Source organism: Onychostoma macrolepis, chromosome 22 (assembly GCF_012432095.1).
Source record: "Onychostoma macrolepis isolate SWU-2019 chromosome 22, ASM1243209v1, whole genome shotgun sequence".
Taxonomy (NCBI): domain Eukaryota; kingdom Metazoa; phylum Chordata; class Actinopteri; order Cypriniformes; family Cyprinidae; genus Onychostoma; species Onychostoma macrolepis.
This window is the reverse complement of record NC_081176.1, coordinates 37,036,575-37,057,751: the sequence shown is the minus strand read 5'-3', so window position 1 is coordinate 37,057,751 and position 21,177 is coordinate 37,036,575. Positions and strand designations below refer to the sequence as shown.

The 21,177-nt window shown below is 40.3% G+C and overlaps 1 pseudogene; it reads left to right on the top strand.

Annotated features, from left to right (window-relative positions):
• The first annotated feature begins 2,178 nt into the window (after nt 1–2,178).
• LOC131529887 (cytolytic toxin-alpha-like) lies at nt 2,179–21,169 on the top strand (annotated as a pseudogene).
• The last annotated feature ends 8 nt before the right edge of the window (nt 21,170–21,177 follow it).

The following is a 21,177-nucleotide window of genomic DNA, read 5'->3' as shown; positions in this document are numbered from 1 at the left end:
GTGCGAAAGCGTAAATTTAAAAAAGAAGAAAATATCATGACACATAGCCAGGGCTATACAGGGCGACTGAAAAGTAGCTACTGTGTGCGACTATCAAAACATATTTAGGAGCACCTGTGCGACTAACCCGATCAGCACAGGCTATTTGTGTTTGCGCTGAGAGGAGCTTCAAAGATTTCTACTTGCTTGTTTGTGCAGCATTGAGTAATGTATCGCAGACATGATTCCTTGAATGCAATGTTAATCAGAATCCACTCACTGCTCAAAATACTTTTGTTCATTGCTGAGTTATGCAAGCTCACAAATGCTCTCGTTATAACAAACAAAGTGTAGATAGTGTCAATAAGAGATTCGTTGTGCAGTGTAGGGCGCTTCATTGATTATTATGGAGTTTTGTGAGATTGCTGAAGTGAGTAACAGCTTTTAAAGATTATTAAAGGTGTTTGTAAATGTGATATTAAATTAATACAACAGCTCAATAAACAATAAGTTATATAAAGTGATGTACATTGTATGACTTTTAACAATATTGCCTGATTTTGCTCTATTTAGTCAAGGAACATAGTTTCAAACAGTCACAGCCGAGCCGCTGCGCATCTCCATTCAAACATAGCGGTGTTTCATTTATGAATGAACCTGCGTTTTTAAATGGGTCTAGTGAGTCAGTAATTCAATTACCCACTCATAAAGTGAGTCACTTGCTTCGTTCCTGAATGAATCAGCTGTTCAAACTAATCAGTGACTTACCGCCACCTGTTGGCAGTTTTATTTTTATGTTTAAAGTGTCCTTTCAGTTATTTAAATCATTTCAATCAAACAATAGTTCTATATTCAAAATGTTATATTTAAAACATTAATCTCACAACATTGTTATGAATTTAAAACATCCATGCCACCTCTGAGCCTCTCTAAATGTCTGTAAATTTACCTGCATGCCACTTTTGTGTTCTTCTGTGCCACCTTTGTAGTGGAAACTAATTTTGTTAAATGATTTCTTTTGATTAGTAACTTATTCTTCTTATTCTACCTGTTCTTATGGAATTTTTTTTTTTTTAACGGGGGGGGGCACTTCAAATGTGGTCACCCTAGGGCACTACACTGTGTTAATCCGGGCCTGGCTGTATTCATGAAGAGCGAGATCGAGCGTTCAGCGCATGTTCCTGAGTGAGACGCACAAGAGATGTGCTGTGGAGTAACACCATTCATTCTTATGTGTATAAATATCCTTTATTCATTACAAATCTTGTTTGGTTTTATTTTGTATCATTACATGTTAAAATAATTCACTATGTTATGCAGATGCAAAATGTGAAACTAATCTTATTCACAGTCTAGCATTTTCTAAATATTTGTGCAATATATATTCAGCATATTTAACTTAACCTGTTTTGTATCTTTATTATTTAATGCGTAAGTGATTTATTAAAACAAGTTTATGACTGCGACAAGTTAATCTTGATCAACAACATCAACGGATTGGAGCAGCATCGACCCGTTATTAGTTCATTTTAAAACTGCTGGACTTTATTTCAGTGTATTTTTTAAAATATATTTTTTTATCCTATACTTACTGTATATCCATCGCCACCTGTACGTTCTTTCAGTAGCTGTGGTCATCATATCAGTATTTTATTTTCTGAGTTTATTCCGAGTTGTGTTGTGGTAAAAATAGCAACAGGTAGCGCTAGCTCACGAAGTGCAACCATGTTATGTCATCAGAATAACGGCGCTCATAGTCCAAAATATGTATAAAACAATGTGATTTTTTTAAATAACATAAATCTTTAATTGGTTTTCTTCTACATATTTCAGTAAGAGACATCTTGTACGTTATATTAAGCCATACAAGTCTTAATAACCAGGGATCCCTTTAACCCTATGGTGTTATTATTGCTGCTCTCCCTGCTCATTCATGACCGGCTGCATGGATGGGCAGGGAGATTTTGCCCAGAACAGAACCAGACCACCAAACCGAAACTGTATGCTAAGTGTCAATCATTTTGACAATAATGGTCCTGACAGAAATATACATTTATACTCATCAACTAAAAATTTATTTAGTTTTTCACGGCTGAATATCTGTCTAATATCCAAGGTCAAACCAACTTTATCTCAGTTAGGGTTAAAGGTGTAAGATAAAAGGACACACAAAGGAACAGAATCAGATCACAGGAGGGAGTGGGTGATGCTGACAGGTTTGTCATCAGAATCTGAAAATTACCCTCTTATTGGGCAACATGCCATGCTATGCTGTGTCAGACTTTAACTGCCTTTTTAGAAATATTGACTAACAAGTTTTTTACAAGAATTTTAGAATGATAAAATTATTATGAGGTTTACAATTTAAAAATATTCTCTTTGTTCTTGCTGTTTTTTTACTACAGACATGGCATCAAAACCCATTGAACTGGCAGCCCTGGGAAGACCTCTGTTTCCTGGTATGCTGTATGACTGCCGCATGGATTCCTTCATTCCAGGTGCTTTACCTACTTAAAACAAAAAAAAAAAAGCTTTTTGTTTCATGTTTCACCCGATTGTAATAAATGATTAACAAACATTATATATTGTTTAACAGCTCATTAGTAATTTTATATTCAAATACCTACAAGTATGAGATAATGTGCTTCTAAATGTGTACTAATGAAATTATTGAATATTATATTGATTATCAAAATCATTAGTTCATGTAAATCAGGGATGGGCAACTTTGATAGTGACGCTTTTTCTCCTTTATACCAAGGGGCCAAATTACTAGTCCACGTCCACACACCTTTTACATCGTCTTACTCAGTTTCCTTTTATTGAAGGGAATCAAAGTATAATCAATGCAATTTGTTTTTAAAGATTTTAAATTATGCCAATTCAAATCAGAAAACTTTGGTGTCAGTTGACAAGCAATATTACCCCATAATATTATTAAACATCTCAATTTCATTGTCTGTAAAACTGCAAAAAAACAAAACAAATGTACAGAGGTCCTATTTTGATTAGTAGCCTACAGAACATTCTCAAAACAACCTAAGAGGACAGTTACAAAAGTGCTTATTCAAAAAGTTATTCCAAGTGGTGCCATAATATAACAGGGTATCTGCAGAATTTTAAAATCAAATTTAAGACTTTTTAAGACCTGCACTTCACATTTCAGCCTTTGAACAATTTTTAAGAAAATAAATTAGTCAAAAGTATCAATTATTATATTTAAACAATTATCAATCAGTTTTTATATTAATTAAATAACATATAAATATACTGTATATTAATGCATTAATTTCTTTAGATTTTTAGAATGCATTATCTTCTTGTCAATCCAATGGTTCACATTTAAAAATATGGATCAACTTTTGCATTGATCTGAACAAAAACAGCAGACGGGCTACTTGAAAATGCCAAATTCATTCTCTGCCAGCAGGTGGTGCTTTCGGAATGGCAGAAATAATAGGGTTTCCCCAGTAAGGGCAGTATACAAAGCAGCAGCACCTGACTTTAAAATGTGTAGCGCTCATATTTATTCAATTAAATCATATTTTTTTTAGTTTAATAAGTTTAATCGTCACATTTAGCCATATCGCAATTCTTGTCTTTCTGTCCCCAAATTTAAGACTTCTTGAAATGGTTGGAGATAGTATTACAGTTTTTCTCGATTCCTAACACACTCTAACTGATTAATTTAGCCCAATTTTCCAAACCATTCATACAGTTCTCGAAACAAAGACACGTTTCTCAGAACTTTTAACACATTTCACCTGTTTTCACACATGATCCAATTTTCTCAGTGTTTTCTGCAAAACTCTAGACAAGAACATCATCATTTTGCACAGGTTTAACCATGTTGTCATTTAGAAAACTCAACTCGACTGAGTCGTGCAGCTGTCTGGCACGGCAAAGTACGCAGTACTCGTTCCGTATCTCAGGGAACCGAGGTTACGACAGTAACTGAGTACGTTCCCTGTCGATACTCCACTCATACTGCGTCTTGATAAAAAAGCATATGGGAACTCAATTCAATCATGCCGTGCTAAGGCAGAGGAACGACTGCATAATATTACTCCATAAGCATTTAATGCCCACAGGGAAGTTCAATAGTATGCTCCGGGCTAAGCGAGCTAAACTCATAGAGGTTATGCTCGGCCTGGGTTATCATTCCTTATGACTCTTACATACTCAGTACTTCCAGGACGAGGTATGCAAGAAACCAACTAGAGAGCTTGAGCGCATTGCGGTCAAGAAGTCTCTGTCAGGATTGTTCCCATAACGTATACATGTACGCTCATCTAAGCAGAGAGGACCCTAGCCTGTAAGGCTGGTACATCCAGGTTATAAAACCTAGCAAATGTGGACGGCGAGGCCCAGCCGGCCGCCACACAAATCTCTGTAATGGACACACCGCTAGACCAGGCCCATGGCGAGGCGATGCCTCTAGTAGAATGGGCTCGTACTCCAATGGGACATTGTAGGCCCAAGGAAGAGTACGCCTGCGTAACAGCATCCACTATCCACTTAGAGAGCCTCTGCTTCGTGACCGGATGCCCTTTGGCGCGGTTACCGAAGCTGAAAAAGAGCTGTTCTGTACGCATAAATGAGGCAGAACGCTCGAATTAGATCCTCAAAGCTCTGACAGGGAATAACAAGGACAACTCCCGGTCCTCCTCAGAAGGAGGAAACGCGGAGAGTGTGATGACCTGAGCTCTGAATGGAGTTGAAAGTACCTTGGGTACGTAACCATGCCTTGGTTTCAGGACGACCTTGCAATCGTTGGGCCCGAATTCCAAGCAGGCAGGGCTAACAGAGAGCGCCTGTAGGTCTCCTACTCGCTTAACCGATGCTAGTGCTAGTAGCAGAGCAGTTTTCAGCGACAGCGACCAAAGGTTCGTAGACTGAAGCGGCTCAAAAGGAGGCCTCTTGGCTCCCCTCAGAAAAAGGACAACTGAGTTGTCTCTGCCTACCGACTGGCCTGCTATAGGGGCATGAAAAGCCGCTATAGCTGCTATGAACACCTTGAGTGTGGAGAGGGAACGTCCTTTATCCAGCAGCTCCTGCAGGAAGGACAAAACCACCGCTAACTCGGAGGTATACTGGTTTTCACTGTGGAGATACCGTCTCAGGGGCACAGGCCAGGGGGCTGCTGTCAGCAGCTGAACCAGCTCTGACAACCAAGGTTGGTTTTCCCACAAGGGGGCCACCAATAGAACCTTGTGTCCTTGTTCCTTGATCCGCCTGATGACCTGAGGGATCAGGGCGATCAGAGGGAATGCATAAAGGAGGAGGTTGGGCCAATCGTGGGCCAATGCGTCCCTGACCTTCGAATAATAAGTTGGGCAGTGAGAGCTGTCTATGGAGGTGAAAAGATCTACTTTTGCCCTGCCAAAGATCTTCCAGATCATCCGAACCGTCTGTGGATGGAGCATCCACTCCTCTGAGGGGACATTGCTCCGAGATAACATATCCGCTCCTTGGTTCAATCTGCCTGGCAAGTGTGCTGCCCTTAGCGAGCGCAAATTGCACTGAGCCCACTCCAGAAGGCGCTCTACCAGAATGAAGAGGCGCTTCGAGGAGAGACCTCCTTGGTGATTTATATAGGACACCACGGACATGCTGTCTGAGTGAATCAGCACATGGCGTCCTATTAGGTCTGGCAGAAAAAACCGGCAGGCTCGAGATGCTGCTAGCATTTCCAAGCAGTTGATGTGGAGGCCGTTCTCCGCTCCTGACCAAAGGCCAAAGGTCGGTTTGCCTTCGCACAGCGCCACCCAACCTGTGTTGGAGGCGTCTGTCGTGACAACCTTCCTGTTGCAGACCATTCCCATAGCCACGCCCTTCTCCATCCATCGTGGGTTCTTCCAGGGGGCCAGGGCTGTCACACAGGCCTGGCTCACCTTGATATGCAGGCATCCGTGACGCCATGCGTGGTGTGGAACCCGTGGTTTCAACCAGCGTTGGAGGGGCCGCATGCGAAGCAAGCCCAGCTGTAACACTCGCGATGCTGCGGCCATGAGGCCCAGCATTCTCTGAAACGCTTTGAGGGGGCGAGCAGTGCCGCTCTTGAAGGAGGCCGCAAGTTTCTGAATGGCCAGAGCGCGTTCTGGCGCTACCACCGCTCTCATCTGAGCCGAGTCCAGAACTGTTCCCAGGAACGATACTCATTGTCTGGGGGACAGTGCACTCTTGGCGAAATTGACCCTGAGCCCCAGGCACTTTAAGTGGCTGAGGAGGAGGGTCCTGTGTGAGAGTAGCTCCACCTCTGACTGGGCCAAAATGAGCCAGTCGTTGAGGTAGTTGAGAATGCGGATTCCCATCTGTCGTAGAGGGGAAAGAGTCCATGCACTTTGTAAAAGTGCGGGGGGCCAGAGACAGTCCAAAGGGGAGGACCGTGTACTGATAAGCCACTCCCTCAAAGGCGAATCTCAGAAGCGTCTGTGATGTGGGGCTATCTGGATGTGAAAGTGTGCGTCTTTCAGGTCCAGAAAACAGAACCAGTCCCCTGTGCGAATCTGTGAGAGGATCTGTTTCAGAGTGATCATCCTGAACGGCCTCTTCATGAGGGCGTGATTCAGGCGTCTGAGATCGAGGATGGGCCGAAGGCCTCCGTCCTTTTTTGGAACGAGGAAGTAACGGCCGTTCATTCGCTCTGAGCTGGAGGAACCCTTTCTATGGCTCCTTTTTCCAACAATGTTATCACCTCTGAGCGTAGAACGCGAGCATTCTCACCCTGCACTGAGGTGGAGACCACGCCTCTGAAGCGCGGGGGTCTTCGAGCGAATTGGAGTGAATAACCTCGTTTTATTATCCCCATAATCCATTCTGACACTCCGGGGATGGCCTGCCAGGCCTCGGCCCACGTGGCAAGGGGTTGGATAAACTCGAGTGACTGACTGCACGGAGGCAGGGCACTCATGAGTGGTGGAAGAGGAAATCTGCTCTCTTTTTGAAAATGTTTGTGTTTTATTTTTAGGCTTTTGCTTTCCAACCAATGGCAGTGGGTGGGCAGAGGTGAGCAGCCACTGATTCATCTAGTTGAGGCATCCTCTCGTACCCCTTTTCTTCAGCGCCGTCAACTGTAGTGAGGGCGGATGAAGCGGAAGTACGGAGGCGAGCAGAGTAGGGGGCGCGCCAAGATCTCGTGAGCTCGTCGTGAACTTCAGGGAAGAACGGTGAGGGTCCCTGGGGAGGGGCCTGATGGCACCCCGGCAGGAACCACTCGTCAAGACGGCTGCGAGATGGCTTCTCTGGTGGAGACCACTCCAATCCCAGCTCTTCAACGCAGAGAGGCGAGACTGATGTTCTCGCAGAGTGAGAACAATCAGAGCCAGCGAGCGCGGCGTCTGCATGGGGTTTCCCCAAACAGGAAACGCACTCGCTGTGGCCGTCATCGGCGTGCAGGGGAGACCTGCACGAGCCGCAATAACGGCGTGGCATTTGCAACAACGCCGATTTGCTCATTTAAAATGAGTGAGTTTTCGGCAGATGGCGGCAGCAAACAGGACCGGAACTGCTGCGATGCTTGAACGCGGAGTAAAAGGCGAGTCAGCCGAGCAGTTCGAGGCCGCTGGGTCCAGCTGCGAGGCTTGTCTATGGCGAGCAGGCTTCCGGGATCAGCGAGGCAAAGTCGTCGTCGCTGAAGGAGAAGAAATCTGAGGATCCTATGGCGAAACGGCCGCTTATATAGCCAGATGCCCCGCCCATTCTGGTGGGCTTTGGCGGGCTTCGTCGCCATAGGCTCGTGCAGCTCTGCTGCCGACACATTGGTTCGTTTTTTACACACTGCACGAACCAATAGTTCGTATAGACGCAGTACGAGTGGAGTATCGACAGGGAACACAAAATGAACAAAAATAGCACACATTTATCCATGTGTGAACTTTCAGTAGCAAAACTGATGACACAGCAGTCAGAATCTCAGGATGATGTGAACAAGCGCACAGGTGATTATGTGTTTTGGAAAATTAATCCTGGTAGTGGGAGACAAAGAGGAATAGGAGGAGAAAAGAAAAAAATAAGGGTATGTAGGATCAGAACGAGTCCTTCACCTCTGAAGCAAGCCTAACCAACAAGCCTCTTCCAGAACAGTTTGCAACATTAAGACAAAAGAACAACGCAGGAAGGAGATCATCAAATTTGGGGTAAATAATCAAGATTAATGGTCAAAGAGATGGCCATCACATGTGTTCCACGAGAGAAATCACGAGCTTCTTTAGATTGACTTTTCCCCCACACATAGAAGACAAAGAACCAGACTGAAATTCCTTTGTCCAAAGAACATGTCTTTTGGTCTCCACAGAACTACACAGAGACTTTCTTTTTCATATGCATATAAAATCATCCTAAAAGGACATTGCTAGGCATAACACTATATTATGTATGAAACCCATGTGACTGATAACATGCTGATTTACGATGGAAGGAACAACCCTAGCTAAGATAATAGCCTATCTAATTGGTCAAGACACCAGATGGGATGTGTCCAAAAGCCGAGTTTAAAAACTCAGGACACCATCAAACCGCCCCTTCTCCCCTTCTTGCCCTTCTTCCCTTCTCTCTTCTCGCCACCGTGTTTTGACGCTGTTTTAGTGCTCCTTGAGCATGCTCTGGCCTATAGGCCAGTTGCTACTTAACACCACGATGAGAAGAAAAACCACCTAGTCTCGTTACATTCTTTCTTTCTTTTATTTTAGTTTATTTTCCGTTGCGAGTTTCGTGTTCTCAGTTTAAGTTTTGCCGCCACGCCTTGTCTCCGAGTTCAACTCGAGCCTGTGACCGCCTCAAAACTTCAACCAGACCAACTCCACATCTTCAGCCAACACCCAAGACATCCCTTCAAAGACTACTGAACTTCCAGCCAATCACCAACTTGGGAAACCCCTTTCCTGCAACGACAACGACAGAAGGGTATTCCTGTAACACAAAGGCAACGCAAGCAAGTACCTCCAGGTCTAACTGAACTGGCGCATTTAATATAAATTTTAGCCTCATTGAGAAACTCAATGTGAGGGTTAATTAAGTGATTGATGGTTGTTCAGGTCTATGCAATAGCACATATTGCTATAAACTTGGTGTTTCACATTCTCATTCTCTAAACTCATCCTTTCTCTCTTTCTGCAACGTATGAATGTGTGACTGCTTGTGTTCATGTGTTAGATTAGTTTATGTCTTAGGTTTATATAAATAAAGTCGTATTTATATTATACAAGTATCTTGTGTTTTGTGCTTACAAGTTAATGTCTTAATCTGCCGATCTTGTTACTGTGCTTATTAATAGTGTTTTCACTATATTTTGGATTTTAATATCCAGTGCAGAGTTGATGTTGTACGGCTCGTTCAGTGAATCGCTGCCGACTCAGTGATCATCCGCAGAACAGTGATTCTGTTCAAATTCCCTATAAAATCATAAATGATTCCCTTTGAGCTAAATTAAATTATATTTATGTATCAAACCCTACAGGTATGAGGTCAAAGGTCATTTGTTCCTGATGAAATATAAAGCACTATAGTTGAGCATGTTCTTGTGAATGGAATGATCATAAGGAAAGCTGCCTTACACATTACAATCACAGTACATAGCAGCAGTTCTTCAGATGAGAGAACTTTCACTATTCTTTGTACTGTAAATATTGTAGCACACAGCCTCAAACTCGTAACTGTTGAACTGATTTGTAGCCAAGTACTTCTCACATGTATGTGTGCGGAACTGAGAGTCTGTTCGAGGGAGGCAGAGAAAGTATTTTCTCAGAAGACTAAGAAACTGTTATAGTATAACAACTAAGGATATTACCAATACTGTAATGCAACTTGGCAGAGGATGCAGAATTTATTTATTTATTGCTGTACGGAAACTGACAGGATATTCCAATGTGTGTTTACTGTATATTCAGTTGTTTGGTTTTTGTACTTTTCTCTTTTAGTGATTTTCATCTACTGTAAAATAACTTTACAATAGTGTAATGAAAGTAAACTTTTCTTAAAGGGGTGGTTTACTGTTTTTTTTCTAGGCTTGATTGTGTTTATGAGGTGCAGTCTAACATGTGTTAATGCTTCGTTTTTTTAAAAAACGCATTATTTTTCATATGATTAACTCTTATTCCACACCGTCCCTTCTCTGACAAACGCCTCGATTATTTCCTGTTTTTATGAAGCCCCTCCCTCAGAAATACGTGCTGGGCTCTGATTGGTTAGCTGGCTCAGTGTGTTGTGATTCACTAAACCGCCGAGCGTGCGTCTAAATGTCCCGCCCCTCAGCTCAGCGGCATGTGCTCCGGTTGTATTGTAAACAATGGCGTCGTCTATATTGCTTATCAATTTGAGCCCGATTGAGACGCAGAGGATATTAGTGAAGAGGATCGCGCAGAACCTGTGCAAGCACGGCTCTTAATGGTATGTTTGTTTGTTTGTTGTCTCATACGTTTAGATACACTGTTATTATGCTACTGTTTATGCTATCTTTTAATATACGGTTTTATTCTGATTAAAGCTTTAATACAGTACCGCAACCGCACACATGTCCATGTATAACGCTTCTCATAGCTATGTGAAAATGTATAATTGGAACAGTTTGTTGGAGCTGATCTGACGATCTGAATGAGAGAGAGAGAGAGAAAGAGAGATGCAGAGCAGGGCGTCGCGAGGAACAGTATTAAGAACAGCTGTTTTAGATCATTAATTTTGAAACTTGTGAATCCATTAGAATCGTTAGAAGACAGAATCACGATTCATATATGAATAGATTTTTACGTGCACCCCTAGTTTTCTCTTCCTCTTCTCTAAAGCAGCACAACATGGCCCCGCCCCCTTCCTTACATGTTCCCGAGGGCGGGGTTTGTCTGGGTCCGTGACGTATCAGACCCGGGAAGTAGTTCGTTGTAGTCCCTTACCAGCCGTTTTTGTAGGCATGAAACCTCCAGAATTTTAAAAGACGATATCTCTGTTTGCATTGAACTTTCAGCGCTGCAACATTGCAGATGTTGTTTATGCTCAAACAGCAACATTACACACTAACTAACGTTAAAAAAATTCAATTGGAATCAACCACCCATTTAAAGTTTATTGGTGAATTTTACTGTATCTGCACCCCTCTATTTATGCTGTATACCGTAACAGTCATTGACTTGCAAGATGTCTCCTGTTTCCCAAAAGGTTTTGTAACAGTGTTATGAATTGATCTCACTAGTGTTCTCTAGTCAGGAAAATAGTCTGTGTATTTGACAGCTTTGTGTTTCATCTGAGGCCAAAGATTAGATTCTGACAAAAGAGAATATGTTTTTGACTAAAATGTTTGACTTTGACCTGGAAGTTTGAAGTTTGCGCAAGTTGGTGTGTAGTTTTGAGATTGTGAGAAAATGGTGAATTGTTTCATGAATTGTGTGTTAGCAATCGAGAAAAACTGTAACATCATAAACTGAAAGCAATCTTTCGGCAACTTACTTCTCAAATGTTTTAAAATGTATCACCCGGGTTTAATATGATCCAGCGAGCCGCATTAAAAGACAATGCAGCCTGCGGGCAGCCATTTGCACATCCCTGATGTAAATTAAAATGCTTACAAATATGATTATACTTTTAATTTATACTGTATATAATTATGCACTCTATAAAAATATACAAATGATTTTACAGATGTTATACACTAATTAGTAGCTTAAACTTATTAAAAGGATTTATATATTATATACCCCTTCAGCCTAAATTTGTCACGGTGCACACAGCAGGGAGGAACGAGGAACACGCAGACGAGGATAAACTTCAAAATAATAGTCTTTAATCATGACATCAAGACATCTTAAAGTACAGATCAGTTTTTAATCAGAATTATTTTAGCTATAGTTATTAGTTAAATTGACACCGAAATTGTATATCATGATTACAGTGACCAAAATGTCCATGGTTATCAATATTATCACAGTACTGCTAAAATGTGCTGGAAATGTTCAGAAAGTACTCACACACACACACACTAAAATCATTTCACTAAGTTTTATGTCAAAAACCAAGTAATTTTAAACTAAATAAAATGGTTGGGTGATATGATATATTCAAATGTTAAAGTTTTGACAAAAAGGTTTTATAAAATTATAAACCTCATATTTCAGCATTCATTTTTATTTTATATTTTTTATTTATTTATAGAAAATTATGAGTCAAAATGATACATTATAGGCATATTATCTGCTCCATAAACAATTCTACACAGACTAACTTACTGTCTGAATTGTTGGGATTTTTTTTTTTGAACACACATTAAATACAAATACACTTGTTTTCCATCTACCAGTTACGATTTACAAAAAAAAATTGTCAAATTTTTGCACTGACCTGAACAGCAGACAGGCTGGAGGAAGGGAAGGAAAGGAAAGGGAAGGACGTGATGTGTAGACCAACTATAGAGTCCCATACTATGAATTTGAACACACACCCGGAGCAGTGGGAAGCCTTATTTTACACCCGAGGAGCAGTTGGGGGTTCGGTTCTTGCTTAAGGGTAGAAGAGAGCACTGGATATTCACTCCCCCCACCTACAATCCCTACCGGTACTGAGACTCGAACCTGCAACCTTCGGGTTACAAGTCTGACTGTCTAACCATTAGGTGTAAAAGTGTAAATCCACTGTCTGACATTATTTGGCGCTCATGGAACAGCAGAAATAGTTTCCACGGTAACATCTGTAAATGTCCATGGAGCCCCAGCACTGCACATTTTGAATTTAAATAAAATTTAATGTCTGATATGAATTTTTTCTGACACTCATTTCAGGTCTTGAAGTCTAAAGAGCTGATGAGTTGAATCAGGTGTGCTTGATTAAGGAAACATAAAAAATGACCAGTGTTGGGGGGCTCCAGGAACGTGGTTGTGAACTACTGCATTAGATGATATATTAATAATTTTAATCAGTTTAAACAACCAGTTTAATAACATTTGTAAGCATTCAAGTGTGCATAAATAAATAAAGCTGTTAATCAGTACGTTTTAGTGCATGATCATATAAGAGTTGAAAGTTTAACATTTAATATAAGCATTACATGTTATTAATTATGTAAACTAATGATCTGTTAATTGTTATGTAATGTTCAATGAGTACGTTTACACGCACATAATCTCATATTTGTAGCTATATGACTAACTAATGATCTGTTAAGCATTATATATTGGTTGTTAATGACTTATTAATGAAAGTTATTATAAAGTGTTACCAAACATACTTATGTAGTAAATTTGAGACACAATCAAATTAAGCACACAAATATTACATTAGTTTAAAATTGCCTTACAGATACAGGATTTTTACTTCAGTTGTACACTGTATCCTCATACATACTGTAGCTGACAAAACCATTTCTCATTTCAGGTGTTACTCTGTGGGATAAGGAATCACTGAGAGAAGATTTGGACAGTCATCCTCAGCTCATGACAGATTTGAAGTTCAGCAGCTCTGACTCTCTCTCTAGTAAGTCCAGTCTCCTGGATGTAAGCGCTTCCCTGAAGGCCAGTTTCTTGGGGGGGCTCGTGGAGGTGGGAGGATCTGCCAAGTACCTGCGTAACACCAAATCCTCCAACCAGCAGTCCAGAGTAACGATGCATTACAGTGAAACCTCAAGATTCGAGCAACTCACTATGACTCAGCTGGGCCAGATCACCTACCCTCAGGTGTTTGAGCAGAAAACTGCTACTCACGTGGTCACGGCGGTACTGTACGGAGCTCAGGCCTTCATGGTGTTTGATCGCTCATTTGCAGAAGATGAAAACAAGCAGGACATTGAGGGAGAACTGAATGTCCTGGTCGAGAAGTTACCTCAATTTTCCATTGAGGGAAAAGGAGCTGTAAAAATGACAGATGAGGATAATAAAAAGGCTGAGAATATCACCTGCACATTTCATGGTGATGTCCATCTTGAGCAGAACCCCACCAAGTATATAGAGGCCCTAGAGGTGTACAAGAAGCTCCCCAATCTGCTGAAGGAAAATCCACAGAATGCAGTGCCAATAAAAGTCTGGCTCTATCCTCTAAGTTTACTGGATACAAACGCAGCTCGGTTGGTGAGAGAAGTCAGCACACGTTTGATTTCCAACACTGAAGATATGATGGAGAGGCTGGGGGAGGTAGAGAGGACATGCAATGACCTGTCCAGAAGAACAGAGGTACATGTTTTCAGTGACATCAAAGAAAGGCTGCACTCATTTCAGGATTCATTTAGCATTTACAAGATGGTGCTCCAGAAAGAACTGGCCGGGGTCTTGCCAGCAATTCGAGGAGGAGGTTTGGAGGATCAATCCCTGGTAGACATCCTGAAGATACACAGCAGCTCCCCTTTTAATGCTGACTTACTTAACCAATGGTTAGCTGATGCAAAGTCTGAGCTTTACTTACTGAATAATCACAGCAAGACGCTGAATGAGATCAACATTGAAGATTCAGACGGGCTTAATGGCATCCTTCTGGATCCAGATATTACTGTCGTAGTGTGCTTGACCTTCACATCTCTAAAATATAAAGACCCATATCTTTCAACCCTGACAAAGTTTATAGAATCTGACAAGTTTAAAGAGCTAGATGGGAAAAAACCCTGCTTTCTGTGACGTCAGATATAAAGTGGTTCAAAGATCCTGATGTCATTGCAAAGATGAGAGATAACTTATGTCTCTTCAAGAGATTTTCAGAGGCCAATAAAAATGAGAAGAGCATCCGATTCATTATTTCTGGCATCTCCAATCCCTCCATTCCAGGCTCCTCCATCTATCTGTATGAAAATGGGAACCTGACAGACACACAGTTCCAGCCCGTGTCCAAGCCGCCACAGCCAGTAGTGAAGAAGGTCCTGGAGCAAACTGTGACCCTGAAACTGCAGAAGTCCCCAACTGGAGAAACAGTGAAGTACAGAGTGGAGTACAAGCAGGTGAAAGCAGGTTCTGGAGCTGAGGAACAGTGGCTTGTCATAGACACAGCTGATGAAGACTTCACGCTGACCGAACTGGTATCTGGAAAGCAGTACGTGATCCGCTACAGGACAGTGGGTAAAGTGGGAGTGAGTGAAGCCAGTGAGACTGTCAGCCCAGAGTCACTCAATTCAAGTAAGTGTCATCCGCACATTTTTATGAATTCTTTATTTCTTTTTTTAAATTTCCTCAAAACATTTGCGATGTTCAAACAATCAACATTTAGAATTATGTTTGGGACTGTATTTAACAGGTGTGACTAACAAAATCTACTTTTCACACAGCAGCATATTCATTATTTGACCAGCTTATATATAAATAACCACCCATTAGGTGTATTAGGCACACTGTAAAAAATTGCTGTTAAATTTACAGTAACTTACTGGCAATTTTGGTTGCCAGACTGTAAATTTACAAAAGTTCTGTAAACCAATAATTACAATTGTACTGTACAAATACAGCAAACTCTTGCATGCTGTAAAATTGTTGTGATGGTGTCAACATTTGGTTAACTTATTTCATTTGAGTCCACTGAGAAGAAATATTTCTTAATATGTGACCCTGGACCACAAAACCAGTCATAAGTGTAAATTTTCTAAATTGAGATTTCTACATCATCTGAAAGCTGAATAAATAATCTTTCCATTGATGTATGGTTTGTTAGGATCGGACAATATTTGTCTGAGATACAACTATTTGAAAATCTGGAATCTGAGGGTGCAAAAAAATCTAAATATTGAGAAAATTGCATTTAAAGTTGTCCAAATGAAGTTCTTAGCAATGCATATTACTAATCAAAAAGTTTTAATATATTTACGGTAGGAAATTTACAAAATATCTTCATGGAACGTTATCTTTACTTAATATCCTAATGATTTTTGGCATAAAAGGAAAATGGATAATTTTGACCCATACAATGTATTGTTGGCTATTGCTACAAATATACCCCAGCGACTTAAGACTGGTTTTGTGGTCATTTGTAACAGTAAAGTTACTAAAAACATGACTTTAACTCAAATTGTTTATCATCAGCTATAGCACACATGTATGAGGTAAAGCACTTAACAAAGAGATCATCACTGTATCAGCAACTCTACAGTTACTGTCTTTAAATACAGCAGCAGAACATCAGTGTTTGTGGCTCATCATTGACTGAAGCACAGGCTCTACCCTCCACCACAACGGTGATCCACAAAACTAAATTAAACTAACAGATCTCTCTTGTGCAAAATAATACAGTTCAGTTAAATATTTACTCTCCTTATAAATAATTCTGCTGCTTTATTTAAAGACAGTAACTGTAGAGTTGCTGATACAGTGATGATCTCTTTAAGTGCTTTAGCACATGCATGTGTGCTATAGCTGATGATAAACTGCATGATTTGAGATAAAGTCATGTTTTTAGTAACTTTACTATTACAAATTAAGTGTTTGCACTTTTATGTTAAGAAATATTTCTTCTCAGTGGACTCAAATGAAATAAGTTAACCAAATGATTACACACGTCACAACAATTTTACAGCATGCAAGAGTTTGCTGTATTTTTACAGTACAATTGTAATTATTGATTTACAGAACTTTTGTAAATTTACAGTCTTACTGGCAACCAAAATTTTACAGTGTACATGGTGAGGCAAAACCAAGGTGACATCAATCAGCTGTGGGTGATAAGGATGAGAGAGGGTCATGGTTTTGCTAGGTCTGTGTGCTTGCCATGCATGTATCCATTTCCTTTGCTGTGGAGTATTCTATTCTCTATTGCTATTCTCACCACCACCATAATACAATCTAACAGAGGCTCAACTGCCAGACACCAGTATACGTGAGCGCCCTCTCTCTGGTTCTTTCCTAGCTGACACGTGTATACCAACAGGGTTCCATATAATAACGATTGTTCATCTTCTGCTAATTCACGCCTGCACACTAGGTGGCGCCGACCAGCAATGTATTTTTCCTCAGATATGTATCTTGTATATGGATTTAACATTGTCTGCTGCTCAATTTACAGCATTAAATTAAAAAAAAACCAAAGGGGGAAGTTGTGGCCTAATGGTTAGAGAGTCGGACTCGTAACCCAAAGGTTCGAGTCTTGGTACCAGCAGGGATTGTAGGTGGGGGGAGTGAATGTGCAGCGCTCCACGGCTGAGGTGCCCTTGAGCAAGAACCAAACCCCCAACTGCTCCCCGGGGGCCGCAGCAATATGGCTGCCCACTGCTCCGGGTGTGTGTTCACGGTGTGTGTGTGCACTTAGGATGGGATTAATGCAGAGCACTAATTCTGAGTATGGAGTATACCTGGCCACATGTCACTTCACTTTAAATTAACATAAATAAAGTTTGGTTCTAAACCAGAAACACAAACTATTTATAATGCTTACAAGAATACATCCTAAAATATAACTAGAGGTACAATTAGCATCAAGCTACACTTAACAATGTATGTAATTATTAATGTATTTGCTTAAAACCCACTGTAAACCATCATCAAGTGCTTGTAATAACTTCCGATTGTGATCTATAGTTGATTTAGATTCTATAATAGGCAGACATGCACTCTTTGTATGTTTAATAACGCTACAGTGCTTATCATTTGTCATAACATCCTTTATTGTTATAAAGGATATCATGAGCTGCATACAAAACACATAAAGAAAATATATCGTCATAATCATATGTCTGTTTTCATATTTCATGTGTAAAATGTTTCACTCGATTGTTTTAATACGGAAGATCTAGAGAGTGAACGCGTTACATTATAGAGAGTAACTCGTAACACTCGCGCACGTGGAAGAAAACGGACAGTGCTCTCAGATCACATAATTCAGTGGAGAATTAATAGAAATTATATTAAGAACACAGGGCTCGCAAAATGTCAAAACCCCTGGTAGCCCTTCGGGCAGCTACTCTTCAGATTTTGGTAGCCCAAAAATTAATTTAACTAGCCCAAATAAAAAAGACACATTTTTAAATATAGAAAATCAGATAAGTCTAAATGTCAAATAAAAACATTTTCAATACACAAATATCAATGAAATAATTTTATTTCACTATTTTCAGGGTATCTGCAGAATTTAAAAAAATCAATTTAAGCCAATTTATGAACTTTTTTAAGAGCTGCACAATTACAATGAAGTTGGACAATGTCTATGGTAACATTTTAAGCCATACAATGACATGATTTACAGTTTAGATACAAGTTTTCACACACACACACACACACACACACACACACAAAAAAATCTTATAAAGTGGCATTTCAGCTTTTAAACCATTTTTATGAAAAGGGACAAGTCAAACACATTATTATATTAATTTAAAACATAAATATTACTGTTTTAATTGTTTAGATTTTTTGCAGGCACATTAACTCTATGTTTGCTGCATAAAAACATGGGTCAATATTCGCATTGATCTGAACATAAGTTAGGTACACTGGAAATGCAAATTCACTCTCTGCCACGAGGTGGCGCTTTAGGAGCAAATATAGCAGCTTCTCCGGTAACGGCTGTACACAAAGCAGCACCGCGCTCATAGAGAGCACGTTTCTGAGGACAGACGGTTCCCTTCAGAGACACATTCACATAAAGACATCTGCGCCGCGTTTTGACTGGAAACGTGCAGCGCTCATATTTATTCAATGACATCATTGCCTTTTGAAGTTTAATCCAGCCGTATCGCGATTCTTGTCTTTCCGTCCCCAACTGTAAGACCTCTTGAAATTGTAATTAAGACTTTTCTTATATCATTTAAAGTATTTAAAACTTTTTATGGCCTTAAATTTTATACAAGTAAATTGAGAGTTTTTAAGGACCCGCGGGAGCCCTGTATTTAAGGTATCCCGTCGGGCAGGCAGTGATACATTTTGGTAGCCCGACTGGAAAACTCAATAACCCCGGGACGTCGGGCTGGCGATTTTGGCAAGCCCTGGAACACCTGAGAATAAATCTGTTCTCAGATACCAATGATAACAAGAGCTCAGCATCCACTCTTCTCTCTTGCGGGATACTCTTCTTCCGTGTTATTTGTTTACACTGGTTTTTGAAACAGCGCCACCACTCTTTGCCTTTTTGTGCAACAGCAGCTGCTCTGGCCACATGATCTAAGCTCAAATCTGACTGGACGGCTAGTTTCATCGTGGAGCAACGGAAAGAAAAATCCTCGCTTTTTCGCGCCATGAATGTTCATGCCTGGTGTGAATAGCCCCATAAGGATCTATTGTTTCGATTCAAAAGCGTCATCACACCGAACATTCATGATGAATTCTCACGTTCAGTGTGAAAGGTCCTTTATTTTGGAAAGATTCCTTTTGGATGGATGACCCCTTCCATGTTATTTCCTCTGGAAGCCCCTCGGTAGCAGCAGCCTGGCAAGGGTGGAATTGCAGCTGCAGCAAAAAATCCCTTGAGTATGTGAATCGTAGATTCTCCGGGAGATTATGTCCAGTTGATAAACACAATACATGCTCCAAACAATATAAAAAATATAAAAACAGCAATGTCCAAAAAAGTATTGTGTAGTCCATATCAATCTCTAGTCACAGAGATGTTCCAAACACAACTTCCATGTGACTAATTAGCAGCCAAAGAATGTGGTGGCTTCTGCCGCTTCTGTGAGAATCACTCTCAAAGTCTTGAGGTTTTGATGCCAGAAGATAGACTTTATTATCAGAGACAATGAAGCCGAGAGACTCTGCAGAGAATCTGTCGAGTCTGTGTCTGCACACTCTTTATATAGTTTTTCCTCGAGGTGTGTTCAACATATTTCATACACAGTCCTTCTACCCCCATACAATGTACACATTTTACTCTCCTGCAGGAAACATATGTGACCCTGGAGCACAAAACCAGTCTTAAGTCTCTGGGGTATATTTGTAGCAATAGCCAAAAATACACTGTATGGGTCAAAATGATCCATTTTTCTTTTATGCCAAAAATCATTAGGATATTAAGTAAAGATCATATTTCATGAAGATATTTTGTAAATTTCCTACCATAAATATATTAAAACTTAAATTTTGATTAGTAATATGCATCGCTAAGAACTTTATCTGGACAACTTTAAAGGCGATTTTCTGAGTATTTTGATTTTTTTGCACCCTCAGATTCCAGATTTTCCAATAGTTGCATCTCAGTCTAAGAGTTGTATTGTCCTATCATAACAAACCATACATCAATGGAAAGCTTTTTTATTCAGCTTTCAGATGATGTATAAATCTCAATTTCGAAAAATTGACACTTATGACTGGTTTTGTGGTCCAGGGTCACTCAGAACACCCTAGCAACCATCTAGCAACACTAAAGCAACCATCCAGAAGACAGAGACTGAGTGAGATTAAATGAGTGTGAAACTGTTTTCCAGCAAGTCTACGCAAGAGGTTGAATTCAAATCATTTCCAGATAAAGCGTTCTTGTACATTTTGAAATGGATTGTGGGTAACAAAATGCTTTCTCTGTGTTTGACTGTAATCATACTCTCACGAAAATGAACCATGCTTTTACTACAAATATAACCAAATAACCATGCAACCTTCTACAATGCGAGTAAATCACTCACATATGCGGCTAAATCTTAATGATGTCTAACATTAGCCATGGCTAATAAATTATTAGATTTTACTCGCCAGTGTGTGAATTGGAGGCTAAGTATAAGTTTAGCACAGAAATAAATTCACTCATTGCTAGGATAATATGGGCGCTTAATAGGCAGTTGCTATGCAGTTGCTAAGGTATTCTAGCTGGTTGCTAGGATAATATGAGTGGTTGATAGGTGGATTCTAGAGTCTTCTGGATGGTTGCTGGGGTGTTCTCAGTGGTTTCTAGGTGGTTACTAAGGTATTACTAGGGTGTTCATGATAGTTGCTAGCCAGTTGCTGGGTGGTTGCTAACACAATTAGCATTATGATTAACATGATTAGCATGTATTTAGCACTTTCTTAGCATGATGCTAACATATTTTAGAATATTGCTCGTCTGTTTAAAGCATGTTTTAAAGGCATTTTATATTTATAATATTGTTTTCACAATTATTAGAAGCCAAAATCATAGTTGAAGATATCTGATTAATCGCACTGCACTGTGTGTGTGAGTGAGTGTGTGTGTTTATTTACTGACTGAATGTGACTCTGTTCTTGATTTCACAGTCACCAACTGGACCAGGAACGACTTCCTACAATGTAAGTCACTAAAACAAGCAGGAAAACTTTAATCATATAAATGATGATTTGATTAATGACACACTCACAACACACTCTCTCTCTCTCTCTC